Genomic DNA, 15,060 nt, shown 5'->3' on the forward strand with positions numbered 1-15,060 from the left:
TAGAGTCGTAGGAAGATATGGGGAACAAATAACCAATGACAACGGAATGCGTCTTAGAGATTTTTGTGAAACAATGTCTCTCAAGATTATGAATGGATTTTTTCAACATAGAGACATCCACAAATTTACATGGATACAACCTACTAGGAATCTGCGCTCGATAATCGACTATGTAATTCAACGTCAAACTTCCCAGCTGAAAACCACTGACGTAAGGGTATACCGTGGATCAGAATGTGGATCCGATCATCGTTTACTTATGGCCAACGTGATAGTTAACTATCGCAAAAACAATAATACTCAGGTACAGAATATAGAAAAGGGACAAGAAGTAAGATCTCATAAATATAACCTAGAAAGCTTGAAAGAAGACTCAACGAAATTTCTATATAAATTACGACTGGCCACAAAATTACAAAATGTGGGACGAGAAAATATAACAGCGGAAGAATTATACCAGCAAATTAAAAAATACATTCATGAGGCTGCAAGTGAAGCTTTGGGGTATAAATACAAACATGAAATAAAAAATACAGAATGGTGGTCGGAGAATATGCAAACGTTAGTAAACAAGAAGAAAACTGCTTATCAGAAATGGATGTCAACAAGAAAGGAGGAAGATCACAAGAGATATGCAGCATTAAATCGAGATGTAAAAAGAGAAGTAGTGAAAAGTAAAAATGAGATGTGGGACCGAAAATGCGCAGAAGTGGATAGGTATATGGGTGGAACAAGAGTTGGGCAAGCGTGGAAGGTAATAAAGTCTCTCCAGAGGGAAGGAAAGGAAAAATCTAACATAAAGTTAATAGATCTTAAACAGTGGAAACACCATTATGAGATTTTACTGACAGAAGATAGATGTAAATTCCAAGAGATCGAAATGGAAGATTTAGTCGAACATACACAAATAGTTGAGATAACAACCGGAGAGTTAAGCGAAGTCCTCAAAAGATCTAAAAACGGTAAAGCAGCAGGACCTGGAGACATCCCAATTGAGTTGGTAAAGTACGGACCAAACATATTACATGAGATGTTGGTTCAATTATTTAATAAATGCTTAAAAGGACAAAATATCCCTGATGATTGGAATGTTGGATACATCAGCTCAGTATTCAAGAAAGGGGATAAACGCATATGCTCTAATTATAGAGGAATAACTGTTACCAGCTCAGTAGGGAGGTTGTACGGTCGAATAATAAAGAAAAGAATAGAATCAGAATACGAAGACATGGAAGAACAAAGTGGATTTCGTGCAGGAAGATCGTGCACTGATAATATATTCGTTCTGCAGCAGGTAATAGAAAAACGGAAGGCAAGGAATCTATCTACCCACCTATTGTTTGTAGATTTGGAGAAGGCATACGATACGGTACCTTTGAAAAAACTGTTTCAAACATTGACGAAGGTAGGTCTCAGTAGAGAGTATGTGGATGCTATCGCAAATATATACAAAAATGCAAGAAGTGTCGTTAAAGAAGGAAACTTTATATCTGACTCATTCCCTATATCAAAGGGACTTAAACAAGGATGTTGTCTGTCTCCGACTTTATTTAAAATATATATTCAATCATCGCTAGAGCAGTGGAGGAAACAAGTATCCGGAATGGGAATAGACATAGGCGGTGGTAAATGTCTAACAACTTTGTTTTTTGCAGATGATCAGGTAGTCGTAGCGAATGATGAGGAAGACATGGACTACATGTTTAGAAAACTAAAGAAAGAATATGAAAAATGGGGCCTCAATATGAATATGTCAAAGACAGAGTATCTTAAAATAGGGGATGATGAAGAAGATCCAGAGTTAGAAATTAGAACCACGAAAAGATGTAATGAATATAAATATCTCGGATCTATAATATCTAAAGAAGGCACTACCAAAAGAGACATCGAAAAGAGAACGCAGCAGGGCAAAAAAGCGGTAAACATTCTGAGCTCTCTACTGTGGTCTAAAGATATAAGGCAAGAAACGAAATTGACAATCTATCGTACCTTGGTAGAGCCTATTATGACTTATGGGGCAGAAGTTTGGCAGATGACAAAAAAAAGATAGGAAAAGAATAGAAGTAGTAGAAATGGATTATCTAAGGAGAGCGTGTGGTATATCTAAAAAAGATCACATCAGGAATGAAGATATTAGAAGGAGGACACATACTGTATATTCCAGTGTAGATAAAATTGAAACTAGACAACTAGTGTGGTATGGTCACGTGAAACGAATGAATGAAGATAGATGGCCAAAGAAAGCTTTAAATTACATACCACACCAAAGAAGAAGAAGGGGAAGACCTTCAGTTGCCTGGGAAGAAAATGTACGGCACATCATGAAAGATAGAGCCATCAAAGAAGACGAATGGATGGACAGAAAACGATGGCGGTCGAAATGCGAGAAGCGGCAGAGGCTGTAGGAACCTCGCTGATAGAGATAGAGAGAGATTTATTTCGAGTTATTTAGAATTTAGTTAAGTGATTGATCTGTTTTAACGTAGACATTATTCGTTACACTTTTCATTTATCATCAGTTTTCTCAATATTATGGTAAAATATACGAATTAATTTAAAATGACAACAATACTATATGTAAAGGGCTTGGCGGAAAAATTAACCCGGGAACAGTCGCGCTCTCTTCTGTCACATAAGCAGGAGCGCGTTAGATTTTATCTAACAATACGAATTTAAATAAGAATTGAAAACAAATTTTTATTTTATAATATTTTTATTTACTTGTGTTAAAAATATCTATTTCTAACAATTTTAAAACTAATTGGTTCTCACCAAAGCCATAAATTCCACAAAAAAAAAATAAAAAAAGTACACGCATTACTACAATCTTCCTCGAGGCACTTACGAGTGGAAAGCAATGTTGCAACATTATTGTTCATGAAGTTATCACGGAAAATGATAAAATGTTAGATTTTTTCTAACGGCGTGACTGTTCCCGTGTTGAAAAGGGTAGGAAATAAATACAAGATAACAGCAATATTTAAAACAACTAATACATGTGATCTGTCCTGTCCAAAAACAAACCTAACAACACGGAAAAGAGATCAAACAACCGCATAGGTATATAAAATACTCTGTGAATGCAACAATTTCTATGTGGAAGAAACGGCAAGAATACTAAGTATCAGGTTACACCGAAATATCTGGGACAATGAGCACCGAGTACAATGGCAAGATGCATTAATAATCATGAGAGAAAATCATACATGAAAAAAATCAAAGAAGCAGCTCTAATCAGCAGAATGTATCAAGCTCTGATTGCCAATACTAAAAAAGTTAGCGACAGGAATAGACCGACATTAGTGGGTTAACAAAGAGTCAAAGACACATCATCTACGAGTATACTGTTATGATCTACTTTTTATTACTTTAATATCACTTAATCTTTATTTGATTACTCCAATTAATTATTTAATCACTTATCCAATTGTCGCAAATCATACAAAAAAATTAATAAAAAATCTCAGGGTGCCTTTTTATAATACAAAAAAATATCTAAATTATCTTATGTTATACTTATCTTCTCTCGTGGTTTCAGTATCTCTTAGTTGGTTCTAATCGGGAAAAAATATTAGGAAAAGGAATTAAATAGAAATATAAAATAAGCATACAGAATTTTATTATCAAAATCAATACTCTAAAAATCGATCAAATTTAAAACCTGTGGACACAGCTGTCCGAATGAAATTTTTACCACTTAAATTTATTCTAGTTAAAAAAACAATTTATCGGTTTGTTCCCGATGACTTTGACAAAACAAACTAAACAAACAAATTTAGGTATTCGCAAATTACCTATACTTCCTATTTACTTTTTGAAATATTGGAATCTTAAATCATATGCTTTTACTCAAAATTTTAGTTTCCGAACATAAAAATATCTTTCACATAAATTGACTGACCTTTTGCTTCACTCACTCTGATGTCTTCTCTTGACCCAAAACAGCTCTCCCTCGTTGACTATGTTAGGCTACCCATCAAAGCCCTCTCCGTTCTCAAGCTTCAAATCTATCAGCATACCAGCACCAATTCTCCAACAAAACACAAACTCCAAAAATTCTCTCCTCTCCTTCTCACAATAATACAGAATCAAAGAGGTATTTCGTCTCAATTTGATCTGTCCCTCGTTCCACTTTTCAGCTCTATTCTCCACTATCAAAACACCCACTGGTACTTGCTATCTAACTATCCACGAAAACGTTGACTGCTCTTCAGCGATGCCAATCACATAATGAGTTCCTCTTTCCAAAACTATCTCAACATTCAAAACAAAACTTTCCCCATTCCAAAGTGCCTAGCCAATCAGAAACATTTATCTCCCCACCTTCTTTTTTTTATTTGAAAACAAAGAGTCATTCTCTCAAAAATATTCCTACCCAAACTTACGACCTTCCGGAAATTATCTAAATATTCCTATCATTAAACAAACATATTTAAAATTCCAAACTTTCTTTACATTAATTTCCTAAGAACTAATTAATGTGGCCTTGCCCTCGTGCATAACAAAACATCGTTATAATCTCCAAATACCCTGAACAATTATGGTCTATTCATATCACTTTCTTTCCTAATGTGTTCTATTTTTCAGGGAAAAAGCTTACTAACGATAAATCACTTCTTAAAAACTACTTATAATAAATAGTTACAAATCAATGTACAGGGTGGATCAAATTTATGTGCCCGCGTTATATTAAAAAAAAATTAAAAATTTTATTCTATCTTTGATTGATAGATTGATCCACAATAATACATACCTTATAAACCACTCATTTCCGAGGTGATATGATCCTTGATCCTTGCCTGGTATGGTGCTTTGCCTAATTTTAGTCTTTCTATGGCTTTCTCTAATTCCTTTCTTGTTCTGGGTTTCACTGGATATTCTTACGTTAGCTCTTTAAAATGTTCTATCTACCTTTTTATCATTTGTCTTTCTTAGTATTCTTTGTTAGTACGTTTCCATTCTTGTCTTTTATATTTGGCATCATTGACCCTCCCTATAGATTAGAAAAATAAAATTTTGATCAGCTCGTCCATGTAAGGTTAGGCCTGTTATTAGTCTAACCCGACTGGACTATCCCTGATATCTTTATTATCTACCACATACGGAAATTGTAGTAAGGAAAAAAGTTGGGCGTCTCACCAAAATGAAGCTACTCACGAAAAATTAGCTTGTTAGTAGTAAATGGTGAAAATAGGCCTGAGATCCCTGACTATTAGGTATCTCTTCCATTTGTCTTTTTTGTTCTTTATTTTCTCTCGTATTTCGTCCGTCCACCATTCCGTTTTCCTGATGTTAGTATTTGCTATTTTTGCCTTCCCGTTAGTTTCCTCAGCTGCTTTGGTTAGGCTGGTTTTGAGATATTCTCATTTTTCTTCTATATTTGTATTTTTTGCCCTACCTTATTCAAAATAATTATTATCTAATTTTTCTCGAAATTTCTTTTTATATCTTTCCTCTTTTAATTTATAACTTTTTATTTTTTCGATTACTATCCTTCGTTTCTTTTCTTCCTTTTCCTCTGTTGTTCTCATTCTCATTATTACTATTTAATGGTCACTACCAATCTCTGAGCCTCTTTTCCATTTGTTGCTGCTTACCAAAAAGTAATCTATGATTAATTTTTCGTTTCTGCTGTTTCGTACTCTCGTGTATTTGTGTACTACTACTACTACTATCGGTTTACAGTGTTTTACGATGCCTTCCGACTCCTAACCGTCATTGTTCTCTGTTTAACCATAGACCTGGAGGGATTTCTCTTTCCTCTAGTTCTTTTTCAATTCCCTCCCTCCAGTTTCTTCTCGGCCTTCCTCTTTTTCTTCTCCCTTGTGGTGTCCATTCCAAAATCTGCTTAGGGATCCTGTCATCTGGCATTCTCTGTACATGACCGTACCATACTAGTTGTTTTGTTTTTATTTTATCAATTATTGTATGTGTGACTCCCATCATTTCTCGTATTCTCTTATTTGGTATCCGATCTCTTCTTGATTTGCCTGCTGCTCTTCTTCAGAAGTCCATTTCTGTTACTAGTAACATTTTCTCCGTTCTTTGCTTCAGTGGCCAAACTTCACTGCCATATGTGATTATGCTTTTAAGTATGCTATTGTATATGAGCTGTTTGTTCGCTTTAGATATTGTCTGGTCCCACAGAATGCCGTTCATCATGGATATGGCTTTTCTACCCTGTATGTTTCTGTCTTTTATAGCAGCATCGAGTGTTCCTTCCATCGAGCATTTGTGTACTTCTTTATGTTTAAATTTTGTATTTGTTATAACCAGTTTATTGTCCATACATATTTCTATTATTCTTTCATAATTTCTGTATAGTATTTCTTCCCCTTCTTTTCTCATGAACTCCTCTATTCCGCTGTTGTTATTTCCGACTCTACCGTTAAGATCTCCCGTTACAATTATATTTTCTTTCCCATTATCAACTTGCATTTGGAGCTCCTCGAAAAATTCATCTTTCTCTTCCTTTCTTGCATCTCCATTTACTCAGTAGGCTGTTATTATTGTCCATATTTCCTCGTCCATCTGTGTTATAGTCTTTTCTTGGGCTTGGTCCCACATAAACATGTAACCTTCTGTAAAATTAATCGTTCTGTATGTTCATTGATCGTAGTAGATTTAGGTGACGACGACATCTGATCACAGTCCAAAATTTGTTAATTCTCAAATATTTAATTGCTACTCTATATACAAGAATTTTCAAATTCTGTGTTGATATTTTGATAAAATTTTTGTAACTGCTTAACTGGTTTCAAATATGAATAAGTAAGAATAGCTCTTTTTTGTTGACACCTTATCTGTATACTATTTATCTGTATACAACTATCTGCATATTATTTGCTAGCTACTTATGTTATCACTTTTTTCGGTTCCTGATTGGCAATATCATATTTTTCCGTTGTAATTTAATTTTAACATTGCAGTATTTTCAATAATATCAGTTCGGTTAGATGTGCTTCTATTTGGATGTGAATAATAACGCTTTTACAAAAACCTTTTAAAATAATGAAAAATTGTGTCAATGAGGCGGTCTAATATGTTCGGTAAGTGTTCTATGCTTTACAAAAATGCCTCTTTGTGTATTTATGTAAAAATCGAGTGATATTGAAAAATGTAAGTCATACATGCAGCTTTAAAAGCTATAAAATTATTTATTTGTTTTCCGAGTGACACTTTAAGACTTTTAATTTCACGACCCGATGAGGAGTTAAATTATGTCAAAGTGTCACGAGGGCATCAAGTCGATAATAATTTTAGAGAACGAGTGTAAATTGTCTGAGAATAAAACTGTCTTTTTAAATAATTTTAACTAATAGGTATTTTATTGATATCTTCACCTGAATATTTTGCTAAACCTGTTTCTTGGTGTTCTCTGTGACAAGTTGTAAAAAAATTAATTGTAATTAATGTCACTGGATGTTCATTTTTGCGTAGTAACGAAGTGCATCTAACGTAATGCTTGACGACGGGATGTTATCAAAAATTATCGGGTATAATATCATAAGAGAGTGAGAATAAATTGAAAATAATGCTAACGTAATGCTTGACGACGGGATATTATCAAACATTATCGGGTATAATATCACAAGAGAGTGAGAATAAATTGAGTAAAAATGAAGCATTATTTGCTAATTTATTCTTACTGTCGTGTGATATTCGTAAGATTATTTCATTCGTAGGAGGTTCTGACCAATAGAAAGCTACATAAATCTAAATTAAATCGATAATTTTTGATAATTTTCCGTCGTCAAGTATATTACGTCAGATGCCCTTCGTTGCTACGAAAAAATACATTCAGTGACATTAATGACAATTAATGTTTTAAAAATTATAAAAGTGATGACTTTCAACCGTCAAATTAATATTTATAACAACTGTGTGTTTAATTGTACTAATTTGTACTTACATAAATAAATTACACTAAAATTTTGGTGTTGAACACATTGAACAGTTTTATTCATGAAATAATCGCAACAAATTGCACTCGATCTCTAAAATTAATATAGAATTTTAGAGCTCTTGTGCAATTACTACTGATTATTTTTTAATAGGTACGTATATTATGGATATTTTCTTAAATGTGACAGTTGTCAAAACTAGGAAACTGGTTGCCATTAAACAGAAACAATCTACTTATACCCCAGGCTGTGGGTGAAAAAACGTGATATAATTCAGGAATTTTTGAAATTGATCAGGTGTTGTAAAGGACGATGCCAGGAATAACTTATTACTAAAATGTAACCAAAAATTTTGTGCAATTTTTTATTTGACGATTTTCATTTGTTAAATTTGCAATTTTTAAAGATTTTTAATTTTGCAGCTTAGGATATTCATTTTAGAGAAAAACATTTTAATAGAAAATTGTAGTACATTAAAAAACCTACAATTTGAGCTATGGTACGTTTAATTTCGTTAATACGTTATTGCAAAACAGCCTACCAAAGGTCCAAAATGGCCGTTTTTTGCAATTGCCTCATTTATTGTAAAAATAACTTATATGTATTTTTTTAGGCTTTAAAATGAAGATATTTCAATACTAAATATAAAAAAAATTGTAGTGCCCGATTGGGGAACTTGTTGCTTAGATATTATAATTTGTTTATCCCAAGAGGTCAAATGTCCAAGGCTATAAATTTTTGAAAAAAAAAATCGTACAGAGTTAATCCAAGATCCACTCTCCTTCTAAAGACTTATATTTTCATATTATGATATAAATAAATGCGTATAACATTTTTTAACCTCTTATTTCGGGTTTGAAAATAAGGGGGCAAATTTCGTTATAAACATTTAGAGCTGAAGCCGCCCCTGTACATCCTATGAGTTTCTAACTTGCAGTATATTGTTGCTGAAGACAAAATAAAGATAAAAACCGAATAAAAATTTTCTACGACCAACTGAAGCTGAGATAATTGTTTTTGTTTTCTTAAATCTTAGTGACTTTATTTATAATAATTAAGAAATTATTTCACAGTCATTCGCTAAAGAAAGACTTATATTATCTTAAAATAAAAATTATTTTAACGAAAAATTACATTTAATCATTAAAAATTAATTTTAAAATGCAGTGGAGATTTATTTATCGTTACGAATGTGATTTATTGCGTCGGTTGCCCTTAGCAACGGCTAGCAACTTATAATACACTGAATCACGGTTTTTGCTTTAAATTTTAAAGCACCGCTTGGATTGACACCGCTTTGTGATTTTTGGTCACACTAATAAATTTTAAGTTATTTAAAAAAAAAACATTTTTTCAAAATTAAAAATTAAAACAGATTTAGTTTAAAACCAAATTTTTTTAAAAGCCCTTTGAACCGATGATACTTACATATCATATAAATAATACATGAGCAAAGTAACTTGTGAAGCGGTAATGATTAATTTGATTTAAGATGGTAATTAGGGGGTGACTTTCCCGAGTTTTTTGACCAAAAATAAAAAGAGATCAACTTTATTTTCAGCGTAACTTGGTTACTTTTGATGCTATAGATTAAAAAAAACAGATATACATATTTTTTTAAACACTTTAAAAAAGTTGTAATGATTTTTCTCCAAAAAGTGCATGATTTTTTGGTTATTTCACGTTGAAATAATTCACTTTGAAATTTGACAGATATGAACCTATTTTTCATTAGCTAGAACTTTGTTTCTACTGGTCTAGAAATTTCATGCATACATCAATTTTTTTCAATTTTTAATTTGCTATATTTTTGTTAAAACTCTTTTTTTCAATAAAATACTTACTTTTTGAGTTATTTGTTAAAAACCGCCTAAAAACATGTTTTTTTTGTTGTTGAAAAATGAAGGTATTTACTCGAAAATAACTCGAAAGGTATTAACTTGGTGAAAAAATGTTATACAACAAAAGGTGCTAAGAATTGGACGTTTTATCCATGTTTGAACTTATTTTGAACATATATTTTTTCACCCCTTATAAGGGGTGAAACTCACCTCCAGGACAAAAACACACAGAGGCCCAATATCATTTTTATTCTTTATCATATTATCTATGTGTTTACCAAATTTCATGTCAATCCAAGCGGTGCTTTAAAATTTTAAGCAAAAACCGTGATTCAATGTATTATAAGTTGCTAGCCGTTGCTAAGGGCAACCGACACAATAAATCACATTCGTAACGATAAATAAATCTCCACTGCACTATTAAATTCATTTTTAATGATTAAATGTAATTTTTCGTTAAAATAATTTTTATTTTAAGATAATATAAGTCTTTTCTTTAGTGAATGACTGTGAAATAATTTCTTAATTGTTATAAATAAAGTCACTACGATTTAAGAAAACAAAAAAAATTATCTCGGCTTCAGTTGGTCGTAGAAATTTTTTTTTGGTTTTTAATCTTTATTTTGTCTTCAGAAACAATATCCTGCAAGTTAGAAACTCATATGATGTACAGGGGCGGCTTCAGTTCTAAATGTTTATAACGAAATTTGCCCCCTTATTTTCAAACCCTAAATAAGAGGTTAAAAAATGTTATAAGCATTTATTTACATCAGAAATTTACATTTATTTACATATAAAAATATATATATATAGAATATTGGATTAACACTGTACGCTTTTTTTTTCAAAAAGTTATAGCCTTGGACATTTGACCTCTTAGGATAAACAAATTATAATATCTAAGAAACAAGTTCACCAATCGGGCACTACAAATTTTTTTTATTTTTAGTATTCAAAGATCTTCATTTTAAAGTCTTAAAAAATACATAAAAGTTATTTTTACAATAAATAAGGCAATTGCAAAAAACGGCCATTTTGGACCGTTCGTAGGCTGTTTTGCAATAACGTATTAACGAAATAGGGATGTTCACTAATTTTTAAATATAGTTAAATTCAATAGATTACAAGGTATATAAAAACGTAACAATCATAAAACTGTTTAAAAACGTATATTTTTTAAGATAAATGAGTTCATAATGTTGATTTTCTTGGAGGCTAGAAAAACGGTACCCTGCAGCGAGGCTGCGGTCTGTGACGTCAGCAGTCGTAACGTCTTTGATCGACGACTAGTTTTGTATACTTATTTACTCAGTGTATTTGAATGTGCGCAGTTTTTTACGTATTTAATTATTAAAAATAAAGCCAAATAAGTGGTGTTTTGTTCCTGGGTGTGTAAATACATCAAAAAACAGTTCTGACAAGATTTTTATTACCGTTCCAGCCAATTTAAAACAGAAAAAGAAATGGTTTGTTGCAGCTAGAACTTAAAATAACTAACTTAAAGAACTAACTTAATAAAATAAATATTATAGAAGTTTTCCAGAGACTTTCGGCCCTTGGTAATAATGTAATTGTTCTTTCTGCATTTACATTTTTCAAAAATACTTATTAGTTTTCTCAGGATTCGAAAAAAATTAATGAATTTAAATAGCATTGGACCAAGATTTTGCACCTACCCCCTTAAAGAGTAAATGAAAAAGTTTCGGGACCTCAAATTTGTATTCCTTAAACTGGGACATTCCTAAAAACGGGATTCTAATAATACATACAGTAAAAGTAAACCTTGAAATAACTACATGTGGATGTAGGTATGACTTTATATTATATTAAAATCATTAATAATTTAGTGAAAAGATTGGTTGAAATGAAAATGTATAATACCCAAGTTCAAAATATTTTTTACCTTGGAACAGTTGTCAACTCGAAATACGAAACAACCGAAATAAGATCTAGAGTTGAAAAGGGCATAGCAACATTTAACAACATGCATGAGAAATATTTTCACCCATTGCGACATAATATCTCTCCGACTAAAAATGCGGCTGCTAAAATGTTATTATTTCCGGTCTTGCTATATGGCGCAGAGGCCTTGACAATAATGGAAACATTAATGAAAAAGCTGGAGGCATTCGAGATGTGGGTGTACCCACGTATCCTCAAAATATCCTGGGCGACCCACACCAACGTACAGGTATTGCGTTGAATGGGAAAACAAAAAGAAATCTCTTTTACAATTAAGAAACGAAATCTTAAATATTTCGGTCATATCATGAGGCATGATAAATATCGTATACTCCAACTGATAACGCAAGGTAAAATAGAGAGCAAACGCGGACCCGGAAAAAAAGAGACTCATGACTTAAAAACTTACGCCAATGATTTGGACAAAAATCGATCGAGTTATTCAGAAACGCCTCAAATGAAATTAAAATTGCCATGATGATAGCCAACGTCCACAACGGACAAGGCACATGAAGAAGAATAAAAATATTTTTAATACACCTAACCAAGGTAAAGTAATAACCAGCCAATGAATGTATACAATATGCATGCGTACAATGCATGCATACAACTTTCTCTACTTTTTTTTGTGGAGTATTAAGCATTTATTTTTTTAGCTTAAAGAAGACATGGAAAATTATATGGAATATACACTCAGTAAAGCTGTGGTAGATTTATTTTTTTACAAGATGCCAATAAATCATACACCATTGTTACATCTACACTACAGTCGGTAGTTTATACGAATCGGCTTTCTGAAAACCTTCTTCCGTTTTATTTGTTTATTTTTGTAAAACCCAAAATATGTCCTTACAAACAGTCTATCCACTTTAAACTAAACAAATTCACTATAAAACTCCACTTTAACCCTGATAAAACAAGAAGAGAACAAAATAAAATGACCTGAAACGTCAAACAGGTAAACAGTAACACTATGAGAATGGCGCGCGCTTGGGGTATGCAACTAGTGACGTCAGGCCAATAGAGAAGCGTTCTTGAAATTTAAAATAATGCTAGATTTCTAATAAAGATTTTTTATAGAAAGGCTTTTTCAATTTTGTTGAAATTTTGGACAATTATTCCTAGGGTGTTTCTTAATCGTTTTACATGTTTGAAATGACTTTTTAATTTTTTGTGAACATCCCTATTAAACTTGCTATAGCTCAAATTGTAGGTTTTTTAATTTACTATAATTTTCTATTTAAAAGTTTTTCTCTAAAATGAATATTCTAAGCTGCAAAATTAAAAATCTTTAAAAATTGCAAATTTAACAAATGAAAATCGTCATAAATAAAAAACCGCACAAAATTTTTGGTTACATTTTAATATAAGTTATTCCTGGCATCGTACTTTACAACACTTGATAGGTTTTAAAAATTCCTGAATTATATCCTGGAATCGACCTATTTTTCACCCACAGCTTGGACTATTAAAAAATTCTATCGGTAATTTTCTACAGCAGATAATTCTCAGTATAATTTTAATCTGATTGGACAGAATTAAACACGTGATCAAATATCTTACTATACGATTGGAAGTTAAAATCATCAAAAAATAATCGGGTATAATATCACAAGAGAGTGAGAATAAATTGAAAATAATGCGACACAGTTTTTCGAAAATTTGTTGTCTGGCAATAGACACGAGAGCCCGCAGGGCTCGAGTGGCGTCTTGTATGATGTATGATGTATGAGTGCGTCTTGTATGATGTCCTCAAACTCTAGGACTCTATCCTCTATATCCTGTGGGTTGTTTATCCTATGTTGGTTCCTGAGCATACCTGAACAATAGTTCATTTACTACTTTATTTACCCACCCTCAACGTTTACTCTTCACGTTTCAGCAATTATATTATCAAAAATATCATTTGTGTTGTTTTTGTTGTAAGTTTAGCTACATTTTTTAAGAAGTGAACTTTAGTCTAGTATTGATTTTCCCCATATATTCCGAAGCTTGAGAAAGGATCATTGACCGCACACCAAACCAACTATTGGCAAGTTTCAACTTGAACTTTCGTTTTTAAACAAAATCAAATCAAAGTATGCACCGATTGACTCCGATCTCGTCTCTTAGTGCCCTATTTGGACTGAAATTCGCGTTAGTGCCCCTGTCCCTTTACCTGCATTCCACCGAGAGTCTTCTTGAATTATTGATGGAGCTCGGCACCTTACCAAAAATAGAAATACCTGTTCTGAATCTCTTTTTTTACCAATTACTCCCGAACGAAATTTCGCTACAAACTATGGCAGGAATTCCTGTCTCGCCGCGTCCGACGTATAATTTTTCGATAAATCTACACTGGGAAAAATATTTGAAGATCAGATTTAACAATTTATTTTTATTCAGACTTTTTGCTTATTTCAGTCCTTTTAATTTTAGTCCGTCTAGAAAGTATCCGGAATTTTATATTTTTCTTATTTTTAATAGATTTCCTTTTCGTAACATTTTAAGACAAAAGTAATGCACCAAGTAGGTTGTGCCGATAGTAGGTTATGTCAACATCATCTGTCAAATATTGTTGTTTGTAAACAGACTTAAGATTTGTGAAATAATGTCGCAAGTTGAAAAAAGAAAAGTGGTGGAATATTTGTAAAGAAAGGGTGTCAGAAGCGTTAAAAAATTAGTGCAATTGACTGAACTCGGAAAAAGTGCCTAGGGTTTCGAAAATTAGCGAACAGATTTGGAAATCAACGAAGAATAAAAGTGTGCCCAGAAACTGTCCGCATGTCACTGAAAAGGAAAGGCTACATATCAAGAGATCCAAAAAAATCCCTACAATGACACCTCTGCAAAGGCAACGAAGAATAGATTTTTGTCAACGTTTTCGAGAAGATAATTTTAATAATGTCTTTATATCTGATGAAAGTTGTTTCCAGCTTGGTGCAAATCATCTAAAAGTCCTATCAAGGGAAAATGTTACCGTTAAAATTTTGAAATTTCCAAATACACCTCTCTGTATAATTAATGGTACTGTTGATAGTGCGAAATATTGTGACATCCTAAATGGTTTTCTTCTTGAAACGGCTCATGTTTTATATCCAGAGGGGTGGCGTTTTCAGCAAGATAATGCAAGATGCCATACTTCTGCTTATACTCAAGCTTGGATGCAAGAACACGAATTAGCAACAATTCCGTGGCCAGCAGCATCTCCAGATCTTAGCCCCATTGAAAACATATAGGGACTGATGAAGATTGAAGAAGGTTTGATTCGGTCAATTTTACAGGCCTGGAACACCATTACCGAAAATTATGGCCTTGACCTAGTTTCAGGTGTACCTGGACGTTTAGTTAAGTGTTTACATTTAAAAGGAGGT

At 32.5% G+C, this 15,060-nt stretch overlaps 1 protein-coding gene and 1 long non-coding RNA gene across 3 annotated transcripts in view; one reads left to right on the top strand and one right to left on the bottom strand.

Moving 5' to 3' along the window:
• Window positions 1–15,060, top strand: part of LOC114335880 (ras-associated and pleckstrin homology domains-containing protein 1-like) — a 398,332-nt gene that overhangs the window by 54,408 nt on the left and 328,864 nt on the right. Inside the window, exon 1 of one of the 2 annotated variants that reach the window (XM_050649553.1) lies at window positions 6,937–7,049. The exons of the other annotated variant lie outside the window; for it this stretch is intronic. The gene's annotated coding sequence lies outside the window, so the exon portion shown is untranslated. Of the gene's footprint in view, window positions 1–6,936; window positions 7,050–15,060 lie in introns of those variants that run through there. 2 annotated transcript variants of the gene reach the window in all.
• The window catches only part of LOC126883898 (uncharacterized), a 71,139-nt gene that overhangs the window by 22,222 nt on the left and 33,857 nt on the right, over window positions 1–15,060 (bottom strand). The gene's annotated exons all lie outside the window — the stretch shown is intronic.

The sequence above is a fragment of the Diabrotica virgifera genome, chromosome 1 (genome assembly GCF_917563875.1).
Source record: "Diabrotica virgifera virgifera chromosome 1, PGI_DIABVI_V3a".
Taxonomy (NCBI): Eukaryota; Metazoa; Arthropoda; class Insecta; order Coleoptera; family Chrysomelidae; genus Diabrotica; species Diabrotica virgifera.